This window comes from Rhincodon typus, chromosome 24 (assembly GCF_021869965.1).
Source record: "Rhincodon typus isolate 14 chromosome 24, sRhiTyp1.1, whole genome shotgun sequence".
NCBI lineage: Eukaryota > Metazoa > Chordata > Chondrichthyes > Orectolobiformes > Rhincodontidae > Rhincodon > Rhincodon typus.
The window spans coordinates 7,494,997-7,515,315 of NC_063355.1; the positions used below are offsets into that span (position 1 = coordinate 7,494,997).

At 39.7% G+C, this 20,319-nt stretch overlaps 1 pseudogene; it reads left to right on the forward strand.

Moving 5' to 3' along the window:
- The first annotated feature begins 4,530 nt into the window (after positions 1-4,530).
- On the forward strand, positions 4,531-8,824 carry LOC109919709 (annotated as a pseudogene).
- Positions 8,825-20,319: the final 11,495 nt, after the last annotated feature.

The window sequence follows — 20,319 nt, forward strand, 5'->3', positions numbered from 1 at the left end:
AATGAAAACTAATGGTCTCCTTCCGAGGGCTAACCAAGGGGAAGGGGTCTTTGCAAGATTTTCTCTGACCATAGTTAGCGATTATTCGACATTCATCTGCCCTATGCCATTGCCTGACCTCTGGGCCGACCTCCTGTGATTACACACAATGTCTCTGCTTAACAAATCGGAAAGTTGGAGCAAATATAATATCCCAAGAAAGCTGATGGTCACTTGCTCTGATTTTGGAGACAGCAACAACAACTGCGTATGATTGACTGGTCACCCATTATCTAAATACGAGGAGCTGCCTGCTCCAGGGGAGGGAACACTTTGATGTAGTCTCAACGGCCACCTTTTTACAGACCATACCTAAATATTACAAGTTAATGATTAAAGATGGTTTAGGAAACATTGTGCAACTAATTATATATAATTTGGCAAAAATGTACTGTTTAAGGGCTCATTGTTTGAGATATCTTGAGTGCAAACTATTTTTCATGAAAGACTTCTGTCCTACGTGCTCCAGGTATCTATGCTGCACCATTGCTAGCTACTGGTTCCATAGCATACGACACTTAGAGATGATACTGTAACATTGGAACTGCCAAGCTATTGCATTGAAATTACCTAGAAATTGTCTTTGGGATATCTAAATAGATTTATTATTTATGATAAGAATGCATTGAAGATTACAATCTCTCTGATAGTATCCAAGCTTATACCTGGCCACTGGATTTTCTGGATATACGAATATTACTTGCATCTGTTGTTTTTAATGTTATCACTAATTAATAAACATGCCAGGTAAACAATTGTTTTGTTGCTTCTCGGATCTGTTTATTACATAATGGAGAGTGTACAACGGGTCTACGATGCAATACGGACACCATCAGGATGGTGCATTGAGAAAACAATGAGTATCTGCGACTACATCATTCTTTGTTCACCTTTCCATAGAAATTGGGAGCGATTAATTTGATTTTTGATGATAAAACAAACATTAAAATTTAATTGGCAGGCAATTTCAACAGAATGTACAAACGGCCAATTTGTCTCCGTTGATGATGTACTTGCATGCCTGGTGTTCATATGATGGAGCTGGACTGTTGTGATGCAGTGGAAGTGTACCTTGGTCTGAGCCAGAAGACCCAGGATCGATTTCCACTGTCTTGGCTTATATGTCATAACGTGTCATACAGGTTGGCTGAAATATCTACATGAAAGATTTCTTCTGAGTCTTCACAAGAGTTACTGCTGTGAATGTCAAATCAGTTTCTGGTTGGTAATTGTACGTGCATTTTCTGGTTAGATCACTGCACATTTTGGATTAATTTTTTGCACAAACCCTATATAAAATTTGTTCAGGATGGTGCAAGGAAATCAGTTTGATTTTTTTAAACAAAGGTTGCTAGATTTAAACACTGACAACCAGATAATGGACGAGCAATTGATTCAAAATTAACTTCAATGCATATCTCATCTGTACGTCATCTTATCTTGCAAAACTTAATATGCACAGCATCAGCTTCAGACAACCAGTCAATGGAGTTGGAAATGTGCATTTAAAGCACAGTTGGCGCTGTCATGTGGTGGTTATGTTATTGGGTTAGCACACCACAAGATTTAACTGATGATCCAGTACGATAATTCATAATCGTTCCATGGGATCCTGGGAAAAATCAGTAATCTATTAAATAAATCTAAAATATATTTTTAAAAATGTCAGTAATGAAAGCTCTAGACTGTTACAAATATCACTTTGCTTCAGCCATATCCTTCAGGGAATAAATCTGACACCTTTACCTGATTTGGTATTTATGTGACCTGAAACTTGCAACAATATGCTTGATATTTAACTACCATTGGAGAAGGCAGGAAAGCCACTCAGTGGCATAAACCTAGTACAAAGAAATAGTCTATTACTAATAGAGAACTGAACTGATGACCCAAACATCAACGGCGACAAAGGCATCCCCAACGCAGTCCATGCTGCAAAGGCGACGGTTTAAAGTTAACACATTACAGCTGCTTTGGAGGAATCTATTTAATTCAATACTTGCGCCATTCTCTCTGTATCCATTCTATCAAGCCTTTTAAAGTGTTTGAAGACACTCAATTTGTCTTTCACAGTCTTGTTTTTCAACAATAAAAGCCCCTCTTAATTAATTACTGATATGTGCGCCCCACATTTCTGCTTTTTACTTAATTTTATTGATCTTCCCTGTATCGTTATAAGGGCACATAATGGAAGGACGCTTGAAATCCTGAAGAATTGCAACTGCGCAATGTATCACCACTACCTACCTCCCATTTTTACCGTCCACAAATTCTCGAAAAGATCTTTCAAGCATGAGCTATTAGAACTGTGCTGACTATTCATTATTGTATCTACAGCTCCTAGATATTTTATTTCAAATGTGGAGTACATCACCACAAATGCTAAGCTGACCAGTCTATAATTCGGCCCGTTTTCTGTCTAAGTTGTTTAACTTGGGCATTACGTTAGTTATCCAACAGTCTGGCACTGACTTTTTTCAGCAAATTATTAAATATGTGCAGTAATGCCTTTTTAAAAATCTCCTTCCTGGGATGTTTTGAAACATGTGGAATCAATCATCTGGCTCAGGGCATTTATTACGTTTGAGTTTCAGTCATTTATTTCATATGTCTCTAATTATAATTTAAGTGCCTCATTTCATCATCAAATGTGATGTCAACCTGCTATGTTCCCCTGGTGACTACAGAAGCAAAATAGTTATTTATGTTTCTGCATTTCTGCGTCGTTACCTGTGATGTAATCTCTTTATCCCTCAATGGCCTTCTTCCCAACTGAGTTTTCATGTCTATGCTAATAAAACGTTTTACTTTAGTAAATGTTCCTTGATAATTTAATTCTGTAGTTCACCTTCAACTTACAACTGTTTTGATGACTTCCCATCTAACATGTTCATATTAAGATGGACGAATAAATAATACAAATACATGTAAATGGGTCTGATAAGTCGGCTATTGCAGTGATTTAGTTACAAGGTGACCAGTACTTAAATACTCGAGTCTATTTCAGAAAGACAAGAAAGAGATTTTAAGAGGTGATTATGACTATGGTCATGAATGAACGAGAAGTAGAATCAGTTTAGATTGAGATAAGAAATACCAAATAAAGAAAGTCACTGGTAGATTACAGGCGCATACATAAACCAAACACCAGCAAAAAAAAATGTAAGTCTTCATGTCATTTGACTGAAAGTGATTTACAAAGGTAACAAGGAAGATGATGCCATACTGGACAGTTTCTAAGAATATTACTTCCTGGAGTCAAACAAGTCCAGGCCATTTTTGGCTTAAAAGTTTGAAATGAGTTGAGATCAACAAAAACCTTAATAGTAATAGATCATTTAGGCCATGGTGATCTCAGCATAATAGAGTTCACATTCAGTTTGAAGGTGAGCAATGTGGGTTTAAAACTAATATCTTAAAGTTGATAAAGGAAATTCCAGGTTACAAAGACGGAATTGTCAAAAATGGTCTGGGAAAGTGGGTTCAACATTAAGACAGCAGAGAACCAATAGAAACCATTCCAGGACATTTCACTGAGAGCAAAATACTTTTTGAGAACGATCCACAATCTGTTGTTAATGTTTTTAAAATATGACAGTATCAAATTCAAAAGAAAAAGTGTAAAATGATGTGAAATTGCTGGTAGGTCGAAAAGATTGGAAGTAGTTTACAAGACAGCAAAGGAAAACCGAAACAAATTGTAAAGTGGGAATCTATGTACAAGATGCTGCTCATGGAGAGTGATGTGTGTGCTTGCGTTAGTGCTTTTTGGCGAGAATTTAAGAGGGCATTGATTTGAATTGTGTGGCAGAGTTCACGTGGGGATAAGGGAGTGTGAATTGTGGCCTGTGTTTGAAACAGTCTTTATAGTTATGTGTAAGGATGCTGTTTGTGTGGGATGGTGCATATGTGGCATGGTTTGAGGTGGCAGAGAGGGTAAATTTTGGGCAGAAGTCCAATGCACATCTGTGTGTTTAGTGTTGTTTGTGTAGGTGAAGTGTGCACCAAAGGGATAGATTGTGAGCCAAGACTTAGTGTGGGGCTGCTGTGCGAGTGAATATGTGGGGTGGGCGGTGGACCGATGCAGTGGACTCTTGTTTGTGAGGGAATAAGTGTATGAGGGATTGCGTTCATGGAGGGAGGTGCTGATGCGGTAAGAAGGCTGGATTTTTGTGCGATGGTATTTCTGTGCGGCTGATTGATCAATGTGGTGGTGACTGCGGTGTGGGTGAATGAAGTCAGATGCGAAATTTACAATGTGTACCCCATGTTCGGGACAGCCTTCCCCTCCGACCTACAATGAATTCGCGACCAAATGTAGCGTTAACACTTGCGCCTGATTAACAAATATTGCCAGGAATTGTCTATAGAGTTCACTGAAGACATTATTATACGTTCGAATAATGAAAGAGTTGTTTGGAAACATTCTTTCTGTTTCCTGCGCAGAATAGGGCACAGAATGGAATGTGAAATTGTTAATTGTCCTAAGTCATGGCAGTTGACTTCAACAACCTTCCTTGTGTCCAGAGTAAGTGGAACCTGTTGACCGTCAGTGTTCACTGTCTTCTGCGCAATTTCAGAAGTTACCCTCAATGTTCCTCTGAGATGACATCATCTCACAATCGCAGGGCTGACAGGAACGCGGTTCTGCAATTTAGAGAGTCCAAACTCTCTAAAATGAACAATTCATTAACCACCCTCCCCCCACCCCACACCACAGTGCTGAATAAAACGTAAGTGCCATTTGACCTCCATGAAATCCTCTCTCCCTGCAACCATGAAATTAAAAGCTATATGGGAGAAATCCTGGTTCCCAGAATTGTGATATTTTCTGGCTGGATGTAATATTTAATCTCCAGGAGCGATGAATATTAAAATGAAAGGAATTCGAAATCACGTAGGATTAAGTAGGAGATCGGCACAAGCAGCCTGATCTCATGTCCTCTGGAGTGATCATCAATTCCTTAAAGGCACGATTCCTTCAATTATCAAATTGCTGTAAATAGTTGTCCCTTCAGGTGTGCACGAATTCAGTAACTGGTCAGTGTAATCGATTTTAAATGGTGTACCATTTCTGTTAAATAGGAACCTATGGAATTCCAAACCAAAAACCCAATCGTCGTCTTAAGATGTCCAAAGCGGGTTCTGTTTAACAGCTTCAGCAAGTCCCGAATTAGCCAAGCATTAAAAATGCCGAATATTCATTTTCACGAACGTCTGTGGAACCAATTCCGCGAATCCAGTTGTCAACCGGACGTCATAGGAATTTGCATAAATAATAGATGGGACTTGATATCCTGCTGCGTAGATGTTCTTAAATAGAGGTTTATAAGGTGTCGTATCATTAGCTTCAAGGTTATTAGGTTCGAGTGAGTGGGGAAACATTTTGTCCTAACTTTGATTTTAAAAGTCTACAAAATGAGCCAGTGGCCCTGATACTTAGTTTGCGATGTAAGTACGGCACTGTCAATGATTTATTTTTAATTCTGATTGCATTGCCACTCTTTGTACGATGCTGAAGGGTTGCAGTAATTACAATCAATTACAATCATTCCTCACAGATTTGGAGGAAGGCTGCTTAACATTAACTTCTTATTTCGCCAGGTACTGACGCTGGAACCGTGCTTACTCAGCCGGGGTCCATCTCAACTTCATTGGGAAAAACGGTCACAATCACTTGAAATAACAAGGTGTAGAGCTGGATGAACACAGCAGGTCAAGCAGCATCAGAGGAGCAGGAAGGCTGAAGTTTCGGGCCTAGACCCTTGTCCGGAGGAAGCCTGGACAGTTATCATACGAGCTGGAGCCGGCAGAAGCCCGGCAATGCCCCCGTTTATGTTTGGAACGGCCATCTGACTGACTGAGGCCCGGGGATTCCTGATCGATTCACCGGATCCAAGAATCTTCTGCATCTAACTGCCTCCAATGTGCAGACCGAAGATGCCGCTGATTATTATTGCGGCGCCTGAGAATACATCTCTGGTGGATTCACGTTCGGGAAGGGAACTAAACTGAATGTGGTCGGTAGATGGAAGTTTCACTGACTGCCCCTGAGATTCTTTTAATGTCGATTTGCGAAGTTCTAGATTTTTCCTCTTGCACGGAAATGCTTTGAAACATATATTGCCCATTCCTCTACAATCGACAGGTATTTAGAATGAGGAGTGTTTCTACTTTATTTGCCAAATGCTCCAAATAATATTACAAAAAGCCAAAGTTTTGGATTATGTCCAAGAATATTCTAAATACCAGTTTATGGTGTCTGAAGTGGTACAAATGGTTATGGCCCAGTTTAATTATAATTCTTTATTGTTTGACATTTTCATAATGCTTGGTAATTTGTACAAGGCGCTATTGGAAAATACATAAATACTTTGCTTCTACGTATTCCTGCTGCGAATACTGTTATGTGCAGTCCTTTTAAAACATTTTAAGCGAACCTTTAACATGAACGATCACACGCTGGTATTAAATATTCTGAATTGGAGTTGGAGCTTGTTTGTGTTCTGGATAAACTCACTGGTCTTTAGGCTGGCGAGACATTTTGAATAGAACTAAATTCATGACTTCACTAGCAAGCAACAAAAATACGTTGTGAATAACTTCGAAGTTACACCGTAACTTGCACGTTTAAGAATCCGATGTTCATTTTTGGGGTAAGTGCCATTGAGATTAAAGTGGCAACAGTGGTTTGTTTTTTAAACGACTTTAAGAACGGAGAAGGCGATTCTTGTTTTGTGTTTTTGATGAAACCAGTAAATATTGGCTGGGGAGTGATTCACAGAATTCGTTCAAACGTAGCGTCCTGGGTAATTATAATCTCCGTGAGATCGACTGGTCCCCTTCAAGAGCTTTGGAAAATACTTCCTGCAATTGACCACATGGTTGTCCCTTTTCTGTGTACCAAGAGGATGACGAGAAGCAGAGTGCGGGAGCTCTTCAGCAAATTGAGCTCCTTTCTCAATTTTTCTGTGTGTTTACAACACTTGGATAAACATCAGCAAATTGTTGTGCGCGAGGCTTAAAACCACTCAGAGACTCATATTTCCCAATCAGATGAATATTACCGCGGAATTAATATTCGCATTTTTTGTTTCTAGTCCAGTACCCTGAAGAAGGGTCACTCGACCGGCAGAGTTAACTTTGCTTCTCTCTCCACAGATGCTACGAGACCTATTGAGCTTCTCCAGCAACTTTTGTTTTTGTTTCTTCTTTCCAGCATCCGTAGTTCAATGTTTTATAATCGCATTGTCCTTGTTTTCAAAATGCATTGAATTGTGTCAGGAAAGAAGAGTAGCCTTACAAATGAAGGGGGACTCGTAAACATTCATTTTGTAGAAGTATTTGGCTAACTGCCATAGAAAGGATGTCGCTTTGTGTTAGAGCATTTCTGTCTCACGTTGTCTCTGTTGCAATACTTTAACAGAACAGGAGATTACTCATTCAAAAGCCTTACCCGCCTGGCGTTTAGTCGTTTGTATAAGTTGATCATTTTCTTACGTTTGGATCAGAACATTTTAACCTCCTTTCCACAAGTTACATTGGAACAAAGAAACATTAGCTCAGTGAGCCTACACCATCATACCTTTAGGCGGTATTGAATTTCCTTTGCACCTATTTCTTCATAATTTTACCCTACAAAAATGAACCAATTTCACTCCTAACAATTTCAATTTACCAAACCGTTCAGGACCATGCAATATCAATCTTCCATCGCCCTTTCCTTTAAAACAGACTTTCTGATTTCACTTGGTGATTATCTAGCGCGAACGTGCCATTGTATTCCAGTGATAGTGATTTTGAGCGAGGACAGCATTGTCATAACTGTCTTTCTTTGCATGAGGCCGTCAATCGTGATACTTTGAACCCTGGAATTCTTACCGCTGCCAGGCTAACTCATCCTAAGATGCATCTAAAAGCGACGAACTGGTTCAGTTTTGAGTTCTCTGATCACACTATGAATTAACCGCCGTCGAAGGTTCACCTATGTCTCCTTGTTTACGTAATCAGAGAGGAACCATATTCGACCACAGACATTTGGCTTAAGTAGATAGTGAATAAAATAAGCCTAGTAAATAAAATAAACAGCTGCAAATGTCATGCTGTGCGGTGAATGACTCCTGTGATTCTTCAGTGGTCCTTAGTAATAAAAATAGATTGCGAACAACTGCTTGAAAGCAAAATCCTAAATTTCGGGACTTAATTTAAATAAGGACGAATTGTCTGTCAGTTCCCTTTTCCGGGATACACTGTTCCCACAGATTTCGTTGAATTCGTTACATAGATTTCACGGTCAGCGGTCACTGTGTGATTAGTTAATGGAAGTAACGAACCTGTCAATGTTCAGCATATAGCTTGTACACTTGGATATGAACAAATTGAAAATGACACTCGTTTAATTTCGACAGTTTGTATCTAATCAGCAGTAGATCTTTTACTCTCTGTTTCACCTTTTCTTTCTAGATTCGCGTCCTCCCTCGGTTTCCCTCCTTCCTCCTTCATCGGTTCAAATCACGGAAAAAAACACGGCGACCTTGGTGTGTTTAGTGAGCGGTTTTATCCCGGACTCCGCAGAGATTGAGTGGACTGGAGATGGCAGTGTCAGAGGGCATGGCGTTGAAACCAGTCGGATCCAGCAAGAGGCGGACAACACGTTCAGTGTGAGCAGTTATCTGACTCTGTCGGATCAGCCTGGGACTCACACGAGCTTTATTCCTGTGAAGTTAAACACGAGGCTTTAGAAAAGCCGCTAAAGGCAAGCATTGAGAGGTCCAGTTGCATGTGATCTTAGAATTTTCTGTGTTCCTTTACTTTACCTTCAGTAAACGTCGCTTCGGCGAAATTCGAGTTTACACCTGGATTTTTTAAATTTTGATTGAGGAATTCGAGATCATAACCAAACGCCGAATTAATTTGTTTGTTTAATTCCATTCCTTGTAATGCGAGAGTTTGTTTTACCTGTTATTATCTCACCTTCTCTGTATCATTGTAATGCAATAAAATGTTCCCTTATTGTCTCAGTTGATTCTCTCCTTTTCTTGCTTTAATTTTTGGTTTTAGGACCAATTTAAATGTCCAAATGACGAGGTTCTATCTTGGAAAACTTGTGCAAAGTTATATAAAACCGTAAAACTCTTGTTGGAAGCATAGATTTTACGCAATAAATGATTGATCACCTGGTTATAAGATAACTTAAATTCTAAGCTCTCTAAATGTTTTTTGTGCATTGGTTGAAGCACAGTGCGTTTTACTGTGGCGATTATTTGTTCTTTAGAGCTTCGGTGGAATAGCAGCCGAGTACAAAATAGAGTCATAGATGTCAGGCAGTGGGGAGAAAGATGCCATTCCGCCCATCGAGTCTCTATTGACGCACCAATGAGCATCCCATCCAGACTCTTATCCTACCCCCGTCTATGTCTGACTGTGGGAGGGAACCCATACACACACAGGAAAATGTACAAACTCCACAGACAGTTGCGCAAGGCTGGAACCGAACCCAGGTCACTAGCGCTGCGCGATACTCGTGCTAACAACTAACCCACCATACAGCCCATGCACGTGCGCGAAGATCGAAAAATATTAGAAATTAACAAATCTTAACCCAAAGCATTGGTAAATTACGATGGGCTGGAAAGGGAAGTACTGATTATTGATTTTTGACGTACAAAACAATTGCACTCGGTCCATCGAATTTGCGCCGCTTGTTCGAATAAAGTAGCTCCAAATTCCTGCAATTTTCATTCTCAAGTATCGAGCGATCCTCTCAGAATTCTTTCTCCGTAGTTAAAACTCCCAAATCCTTGATCAAACGAAGGCTCCATAAGCAATGACATGCATTTTGAATTTATTGTAATTGCATTGATCATCGGTATTTGAAACGGACACTATAAGTTTCCTTCGAATCAAGGATGACGTTTTGAGTGTTATATGAACATAGAAAACTGCTGAACTTGCATAATTTGACAAAAACAGAATGCATTTTGAGTCGATGCATTGAAAATTATTGATATTACAATGGGAGAATTTAGTTTAAGGACAATGCAAAACGTCGTGATCAAATAAAAAGCAAACTTACGAGATCTTGATCTAAATGATAAGGGGCTGCCTGGTACACATGAGATTAGTGAGAAGGGATACAAAATAATAGTTGAGAGGGAGCTCCAAGCGCAGAACTAATACAGCAAACATCAGTTTAGTATTTGGATGAAATGATATGGAGATGCCGATGTTGGACTGGAGTGGACAAAGTCAAAGTCATACAACACCCGGTTACAGTCCAACAGATTTATTTAAAACCAATATTCATTTTGATTTTAAATAAGTCTGTTGGACTATAACCTGGTGTCCTGTGACGTTTGACTTTATTCAGTTGAAAGGTCGCGATCTGAAACTTGAACAGCTTCTCAGACTTGCCGAATATCTGCAGCATTTCTTTTTTGTTTCACTTCATCTATCCCTGTTTGCTAATTTGTATATACGAAATTATTCATCGCAAGGTTCAGTTTTAGCTTGCGAAATACCATGAGCAATATAGTTTGTATACTGTGAATAGACATTCAACTCGCGCATTGATAGTTAGTTCTTGTAGTCTAACTGCGACCGCAAATATCAATTAACATCCGTCAAAGTATTAATTGCAACCTGGGTCTGCGGATATGACCATTATTTTTAAAGGACAGTTTAGACAAGCTGGAGCAGAATCCAAAGTGGTCGATATCTGACCAGTGATTCTGGGACTAATGATCCCCGACACCAAGTCCAATTCACATTAGAGAGGATTTGGAAACAGGAATTGTTGTCAGTGTTATAAAAGTGTACATGCATTTGGACATTTAGAAGAATATGTACATGAAAACATCGCATGTCATGCCTATGACTGTCTGGAGGCAAGTGTATTGACGCTGCACAGCAACCCCCTCGGAGGAGTTGGTTCTGAAGCTGAAATCCGAAAGAATTCTAAATGTAACAAAAGCGATGTTGGTGCAAGGTGCAGGGCTGGATGAACACAGCAGGCCAAGCAGCATCATAGGAGCAATTTCAGTTTGCAATTGCTGAGAAATTCAGAATAAGAGTTTAAAAATGAAGCAGAACACGCAGCAAAGCGCTTAGGTTCGCTGGCAGTAAGTAATAACAGTTGGTGTAGTGCTGGGAAACATGCTGTTAACTAGAGAGGAATTGTATAGGAGTAACATGGGGAACAACGAGGAGGTATTAAACATATTTGCGATGCAAATAGTTAATAATACTAGGCTCGTCATATCAAGTGTACAAAATATTAGCAAAAGAAGACCCACAAGCCTTTAGCCAGATTTTCACGGTGCGATGAAAGGTCTGGTGATCTCTACATATATATTATATAAGGATATAAAATACATTAATGTCATTTTTATAGTTTGGATTTCAAATTTTGTTCCAATGGGCGTTGGTTACTTTTGTGGAAGGTAGTGTTTGCAGACCTCCCCGACGTGTTTGATATTGTGGGGTTTGCCCCAGGGACTGTAACCATTGAAGACTAGTCATAGTGGATTCAACACGTTAACTGTTTCGCCTTTCAGAGAGGCTGCCGAATCTGCTGAGTTTCTCCAACACTCTCTGTAATTGTTTCAAGCTTGCAACATCCGCAGTATTTTGCTTTTATTATGTAACTGTTGGAGTGCCACAGGAAACAACATTGGGGTAATAACTATTTATATTCTTTATAAATGACTTGGATAAAGAGATCGAGTGCAGTATCAATAATATTTGCTGACGATGCAAAGTTAAGCACGGATTCAAGTTGTGAGGAGGACAAAATAGTCAATAGAGGGTAGTGAGCCGGTTAAGTGAGTGGGCAAAGCATTGGCTGATGGATTATAATGTGAGGATATGTGACATTGTGCTTTTTGATAGGTAGCAGAATATTGTTTAAATTGAGACAACCTGCCAGAAGCTGTGGTACCGAGGTATCTAGGTGTTGTTGTACACGAAGCACAAAATTCAGCATGAAACTGTAGCAGCTAATTAGGAACATAAGTTAAATGTTATTGTTTAATAGAAGGGGAATGGAGTGTAAATTTAAGTAAGTCTTGGTGCAATTGTGTAGGGCGCTGTTGAGACCACGTTGAATGATGCATTGAATTCAATAACCATCTGAAGTGAACTATTGGTTCAATGCTGACCATGAAACATTTGTCATAAAAAACCCATCTGGTTTACTATAATATACTGTGAGGAAGGAAATATGCCATCCTTCCTGATTTGGACTACATGTGACTCCAGACCACAACAACGTGGTTGACTTTTCACAGCCCTTTGGACAACTAAGTGTCGGTAACAAATGGCGAAATTCCTTGAACGTATAAAACAAAATCGCTGGGTTAATTACTAGAATGAATCGTTGGATCTATACTTATTTATGTTCAAAAGAACGAGAGGGGTTCTATTTTAGGTATTCGCTCATTAGCTCCATGCCTTTACCCTTGTTCTGAGATTTCTTACCTCTTCATTTCTGCCTACTTGTTTATGACGATCCTACTTAAAATTGCAGCCTTGACTATCTCCTTACATGACGAGCTGTTAAGTTTTTTTTGACAACACTCTTTTGAGACTTCTTGTGAATTTGTAATACGGCAAAGCCAGCGAACAAATACTGCATCTCCTTGTTGTTCTATTTGCGTTAATTAAGCAACAACGGCACCTAAGGTTACAAATCTAACTATTCAAATTGAGTGCTCATTATCTCCTTTTTATTCCTTCTTGAAAGTCAGAAAAACAACTGTAAAAATAAAGCATACTCGTCTAGTCTACCATGTCCATCTTATCCAGTCATGGGCGAGCTGCATTTTAAGATTTTGCCTCCTTCTATTCGACTTTTGTTTTAAAAAAAAATAATTGTAAACACCCACATTAGGTCACATTGTAATATCCTATGTTCATCGAGTATGAGCTTGGGGTTCATCAATCTTATCAGTACGACTACCAATCTGTCAAGCTCTCCGTTGAGAGAAGCAAGAAGATAGAAAAAGGAAAAAAATGAGGTTCGGCAAGTTTAGGAGAAGAATCCTCTGACTCATAAATGTAACAAATGCAAACTGTGGACGATTCCAGATTTATGGATATCATTCGTTAGAGCGAGCTATCCTCGTTTGTAGTCTTTCATAGGTGATGACCTGTTCGCCATCGTGCACAAAATGCAGGAAATTTAGATCAACAATTTCAGACCAAAACTATTGCTCCTCTTGATTAGGAGAGCAGCTCCTGCCAAATGTGAGCTGATGTACTTTGAACGAATTAGCAAGAAAAGGGTGCGCCCAATAACTGACAGGACACGAGAAATCTCAGAGAAACGGAGGGATTTCCTGTCCATCGATACCTGAAGGTGGTAGAACAGGCCAACAGGGTAGTTCAGAAAGCATAAGGGACACTTGAATTTAGCAGTCGTGGCATAGATTATAAGAGCAGGGAGGTTTTGTCGGTTATGCAGAGCATGGTTAGGCCACAACTGGGGTACTGTGTGCTATTCCGGTCTCCACACACATCGCAAAGAAGCGATTGCACTGGAGGGGTACAGAGGAGATTTACCAGGATTCAGTTTGCATGGAAAATTTCAGCCATGAAGAAATGCTGGATAAGCTCAGGTTGATTTCTTTAGAGCAGAGAAGGTTGAGGGGTACTTAATAGAGGTATGTAAGATTATGAGGGGCATGGACAGCGTGATAGAAAGTAAATGCATATCTTAGTCAAAAGGTCAAGAACAATAGGCACACTTTTACAGTGAAAGACAGAAGGTTTAGAGGGAATGTGAGTGTAAAATCATCCAAAGGATGGTGGGGGCCTGGAATGCCCTCCCTGCGAAGTCAGTTGAGGTTGGTAACTTCACAACCCTTAAAAAGTGCTTGGATAAGCACTTGAAGCATCATCACATTCAAGCCTATGAGCCTACTGCAGGTACATAGAACAAAGAACATAGAACAGTACAGCACAGTGCAGGCCCTTCGGCCCACGATGTTGTGCCGGCCTATTATCTTACTAAGATCAATCTACCCTGCATGCCCTACATTTTACTATCCTCCATGTGCCTACCCAAGAGTCGCTTTAAAGTCTCTAAGGTGACTGACTCCACTACCACTGCCAGCAGCGCATTCCACATGCCCACCACTCTCTGTGTGAAGAACCTACCTCTGACATCTCCCCTATACCTTCCTCCAATCACTTTCAAATTGTGACCCCTCGTAATAGTCATTTCCGCCCTGGGAAAAAGTCTCTGACTATCCACTCTATCTATGCCTCTCATCATCTTGTAAACCTCTTACAAGTCACCTCTCATCCTACTTCGCTCCAATGATAAAAGCCCTAGCTCCCTCAACTTTTCCTCATAAGACCTGCCCTTCAGTCCAGGCAGCATCCTGGTAAATCTCCTCTGCACTCTCTCCAAAACTTCCACTTATTTCCTGTGATGAGGTGACCAGAACTGAACACAATAGGTAAGGGGGAGGACATTGTATTTTGGTAGTACAAACTTGATAGGCCGAAGGGTCTCATCTCTACTGTATCATTCGATGAAGAATCTTGCTGCTGCCATTTACTGCTCCCTTGGATTGATTCCTTTTCTTGGTCGGCTTACACTTACCCTATTGTGCAATCCATTTTGCTTTCAATGCTATCACAGGCATTCCTTATTTGTGCTTCCTTCTTCCTCACAACCCTTTCCCTGTCTCCATGCATACTTAAAATCTCTTGCACATCTAACTGTATCCAATTTTAACCAATGCCAATGACGTTAGAATATTATCAAATAATAACAGAACAGAAGGGGGACATTTGGACCATCGTATCCATTCTGGTTATCTACAATAAAAACTCAGCTGAGATTGACTGCACCATTCTTGCCCAGTAACCTTGCATATATATCTCTTACAATGTTATTCAATTCCCTATTGAGATCCACGATCAAATTTGCATTGACCACAATATCAATTATTGTAGAAGATATCTTAATTAAGTTGTTGGAGTAATATACATTGTTTCATGTATCACCATTGCTATTTTTGCACTTACATTGAAAATAATGTCTCTGGTTTTAAATCATGCCGGCAATGTTTCTTCTTAGCTATCCTATCAGTTTCCCTTTGATCTTTGTCTTTTTGATTAAAATTCCAGCATCTTAAATCCATTCACATAACAGAAATCACATATCGCTAGAACTATTTCTGTAAAGCTTTCTGTACAAACCACAGTGAGTTCAGATTCTTCCAAAGTCGTGGTGCTCAGAATCGGACACAGTACAGTTAGCTGTAACGGCTATGGAGCCCAGGATACATTGTTATTAATATTATTGTCTTAATAACCGCTTCCCCACATTGCTCTTCCACCTTCAATGAGGTGGCTACATGCTCCACCAGGTACACCTGCTCTTCCATGGGCCTTTCTTTCTTTTTGCTATTGAAGTATCAACAGTTGACAACTTTCCCTCGATTTCCACCTACCACGTCATTGTCTATTCCACCAGCCAGCATCCGTGGGCAAAGGAAGAGGAGTTATGTAGTATCCGAGTCTGAGGAATGAAGCGAACCTTAAAGGAACATTATTCATAGTATCATAACATTTTGATCAATTAAGAAAAGCAGGAAGGGACAATGGTTAACAATTGGCAGTGGGCCAATTTTCGTGAGGTGAAAAGGAGTCTAACCAGTGTGGAAGACGCATTTTTTAATTCATTCAGAGTATGTGTGTGTTCCTGGTTGGGACAGCATTTATTGATTATACCTCGTCGCACTTGAGAAGGTGATGGTGAACTACCTTCTTGAACCCCTGCAGTCCATGTGTGGTATTCATTCATATTGTTGTTAGTGGGGCAGTTCCAGTGTTTTGACCCAATAACAGTGAAAGAAAGGCAAAATATTCCCAAATCAGGATAGTGAGTGGCTTGGGGGTAAACTTGCACTTGGTTGTGTTCCCATGCGTCTGCTATCTTCCTGTTTCGAGATGGAAGTGGTATGGGGTTGGAAGGAACTGTCTAAGAAGACTTGATATCACAATAACAACTGAACTTCAATTGTATAGGGAGTGAATATTTGAGCATGTGGTGACAATTGAGCGGCTGCTTTGCCCTGGATGGCGTCAAGCTTCTTGAGTGATGTTGGAGCTGCAATTATGCAGCCAAATGAAGGGCCTTCCACCACGATCTTGACTTGCGCCTGGTAGATGATCAACTAGCGTTGGGAGTTTGGAGGTGAGTCACTAGATGCAGGATTCCTAGCATCCTTGAAGCCGCAGCGCTACTATCGTTAATCCAGTTCAATTCCTGTTCAATGGAAATCCACTGGATGTCAATAGCGAGGATTTCAGTGATGGCAATGCCACTGAATTTCAAAGGGCGACATTTGTCTTCCTTCCTTCTGGAAATCGTCATTGCCTAGAATTTGTGTGGCATGAATGTTACATGCCAGTTGTTAACTATTTAATGGAATTAGCTAACTTCTTGAAATCTGTCATTTACCCTTCACAATTCACAGCACTGGTGTGTTTTGTAGCACCTGTAGATGTTGACGTTCTCCTCCTAAGTTCAGGTCAATGATAGGGATCAACAAACACAATGATCCTACAATCGACATCTGGGCCATCCTTGCATCTGTAATACTAACCAGCCACCAGTATTCTCGTTTCTTCTCACGTAACCAACTTTGATGTTGCCTTCTCTTCTTTTTCATTCATGAGAACCACATAACCACTTTATAAACTAGTAAATAAAAACAAATAAAAGCAGACAATAAAAAGTTAGTTTAACATGTCTATTAAAAACTTTAAAAGATCCTTGTTTGTCTGCTTAACTAGTCCTAACTTATTCAAGTAACAGTCAATACCATTCTACATTAATGTTTCGAAAGCTTTCCACATTGAGGTTAAACTCTCTGATCTGTGGTTACTGGGCTTATCCTCACACCCTTTCTCGACCAAGCTTTCAATTCTCCCATCCTCTGATATATACTACACCAAATTAGGTACGCAAGTTTATGGCCAGTGACTCCTCATTTCCTAACCTTGCATCTCCTTGTATCATCGAATTTTAATTTATCTGAGTGAGAACACATCTCAACTCACTGGACTTTACCCTTGAACGATTAGTTCTTTTCTCTCCATTGCTCCTTACCATTTACCATGGCGAACCTGGGACTTCTGATATTTTGATCAATGTTACTTTAATGTTCCCTTAATTCACAGCTTGTCAGGGAGGAAAAATGTAGAAGGGTAGAGGATCCGTGAGTGATGGGAGTACACAGGTACTTCTGCAACTGTAGACGTGACTTCAAGATAGCGTGTTGCTTTTCAGGTGTCAGAGTCAGCATATAATTGAAGGACGTCTTAAGGAGAATGGTGAACTGTCAGAGACCCAGGTCTATGTTGCGACCAAAGACGTATGAAGAAATAGAAACGAGATACTGCAAATAGACTTTCGGGGTGTAGGTAGAAAATTAAAAAGCAGGACTTCAAATGTGGTACCCTCTGGATTTTCCCCATTACCATGTAACAGTGAGTACAGGAATAGAAGAAAATTGCAGATGAATGGATGGCTGGGGAGATGGTGCAGGAGGGACGGGATTAGATTTCTGGGACGTTGGGACAATTTCTGAGGTAGGTGGGACCTGTACAATATCGACAGATTACGTCTGAACAGGAGAGAGATCGAAGTCATTGTGAGAAGGTTTGCTGATGCTGTTAAGTAGGATTTAATCTATATTGGCGGCAGGATGGGATCCTGAAAAGTAGTTCAGAGGGGAAATAAGCTGAGATGGAATTAGAAGTCAGAAGTTCATCTGAAGTCAGTGGTAACCTAGACTCAATAAAAAAAAAGTTTAACAAAGCTAAATGGAATACAGTTTAATGGGAGGAGTTTGGGGAATAAGACAGGGTACAGATAGACACACATAACCAAGACTTGGCTGAGCAATGGGCAGGATTGGCAGTTCAACATTACTGGTTACACAGTACTCAGACCAGATAGCAAGGGGGATATCATAGGAGGTAGTCACAATTTTGATGAAGGAATCAATTGTACCAATGGGTAAAGGAGAGTCAGGGAGAGATTGAGGATCAAATACGTAATCAAATTCTTATAAAGTGCCAGAGTAATGAGGCAGTAGTAGCAGAGAATTTAAGCAGTTCACATTGTCACAGGAATATTTTTAGTGCGCAAGATAGGAAGTGAGAATTTTACAATTTTAGTTCGCGATTTCTGCCGTTTGCAGTGATCTTCTGTTGTAGTAAGTTTCCCAATTCCTTCAGCACGATTGCATAAAGAAATCAGATCCAGCAGATTGAACAGCCTAAGAGCCTTAATTAGTCTCTGCAGTACATTGCCTGGAATCAATCTTTGGAGCAATGCTAAATATAAATTAAAACAATAATTGCTGAATATTATATTCATATGTCAGTTTCACATCCCAACTGTAGGTTAGTGTTTAATATGACCAAAAATTAGTTTACCAATACATGGCAGCGGGAATATTCTACACTCAGAGAGTATTCTGTGCAATTAGGTTTAATGCACGTTTTAGTTCAATCCTGGAGTATTTGAAACATCAGGGAAAGAAAGTCACATGCATTTTCAGATGTATCAAAGTATTTTGTAGGAATTATAGCTAGCTATCAGCCAACATGTTTGATTTAAATGACTACAGCCTGGTTTAAAAATCAACAATTTTTATTTGTTATTTCTATAAACAAAACCGCCAAGCGAAGTAAATGTGTAACACTACCACATAACAGTGAAGTAGCATATGACACATAAAGATCACGTAGTTAACTTATCAGCATTGATACATTTAGGTGTGTTTTCTTGGGTTCTGAATGCAACTGCACCAGTCAGTTCAATTCCAACAATTATTTGGCATTTGTTACTGAAAGCAATGACGACTATTCTACAAGAAGCAAATAGGCATTTGAGACTTGGGACTTCGCAATATGTTGCAAAGTTAAACAACTAGTATATATTTGTCTTCTAAATGCTTATAATTTAATTAATGCAATTGGTTTTAATAACAATAATTTATTGGTTGTAATAGAATCAGGAAAACCCACAATCACTTTCTACCAGATAAAATTCGAAATACCACTGCAGCAATCGCCAGCACTTGCGCAGGAGGCCAATTCTATTGGTTTTAAATCTAATGCTGTTATGAATTAATCCAGTAAAGATTTTAGGGCAAATATTTTTGCCCAAAGGGAGACATTAAAACGCAGCCCTAGCCACCACGTATAGATTAAAATGGGCGTGTATAATGCAGGTCATTTAATTCTTCAACCAAGAACCATGTCAAATACAACAAGCTGAGAGTAGAGGTAAAGAGTGTAGTAGGGCAGGCAAGGAGCGAATATACGAATGGAGCGACCATTCACATAAGATGCAACCTAAGAATCAGTTAACAGCATGCAAATAATAACTGACATAAAATCATCGAAAATAGGAACAAAATTAAGTCCTTCGAACCTGCCCCGCCATTCAATATGATCATGGCTCATCATTTAACTTAGTACCTTGTTCCCACTTCCTCTCCATGCAGTTTGATTCATCTAGAATTATAAAATTCTCTAAGAACTATGTCAAACTATTTTTGAAAACATTCAATACATTGACCTCAACTGTTTTCTGTTGCAGAGAATTCAACAGGCTCATCATTCTCTGGATGAAGTAGTTCATTTGCTTTTCCATTCTAAATGGCTTGACCCTTTCTAAAACTGTGCCCCATGATGTTGGACTCCCCGAACATAAGGAACATCCCTCCTGTATTCACTCTATTTAGTCCTGTTAGAATTGTATGGGTTTCCATGGGATTCTCTCTCATTCCTTTAAACTTCAGTCAATATCATCCTAACCGATCCAAACTTTCTTCATATATCAATACTGCCATCCCAGGAGCCCATCTGGTATACCTTCATTCACTCCCTCAATAGTCAATACATCCTTCTTCAGATAAAGAGACTAAAACTGCACACATTACTCTAGCTATGGTCTTACCAAGGCCCTGTATAATTGCAGCATGTCACCCATGCTCCTGTATTCGAACTCTCTTGCTATGAAGAGAAACAAGCCATTTGCCTTCTTCACTGCCTGATGAACCTGCATACTTACTTTCAGTGAATGTTTACGTGTGTGTCCAGGTCTTGTGCACATTCCCCCTTTCCCAATCTATAGCCATTCAGCGGATAATCTGCTTTCCTGTTTTTGCAACCAAAGTAAATAATCTCACATTTATCCACAAGATACTTCATCTTCCATGCATTTACCCACTCACTCAACTTGTC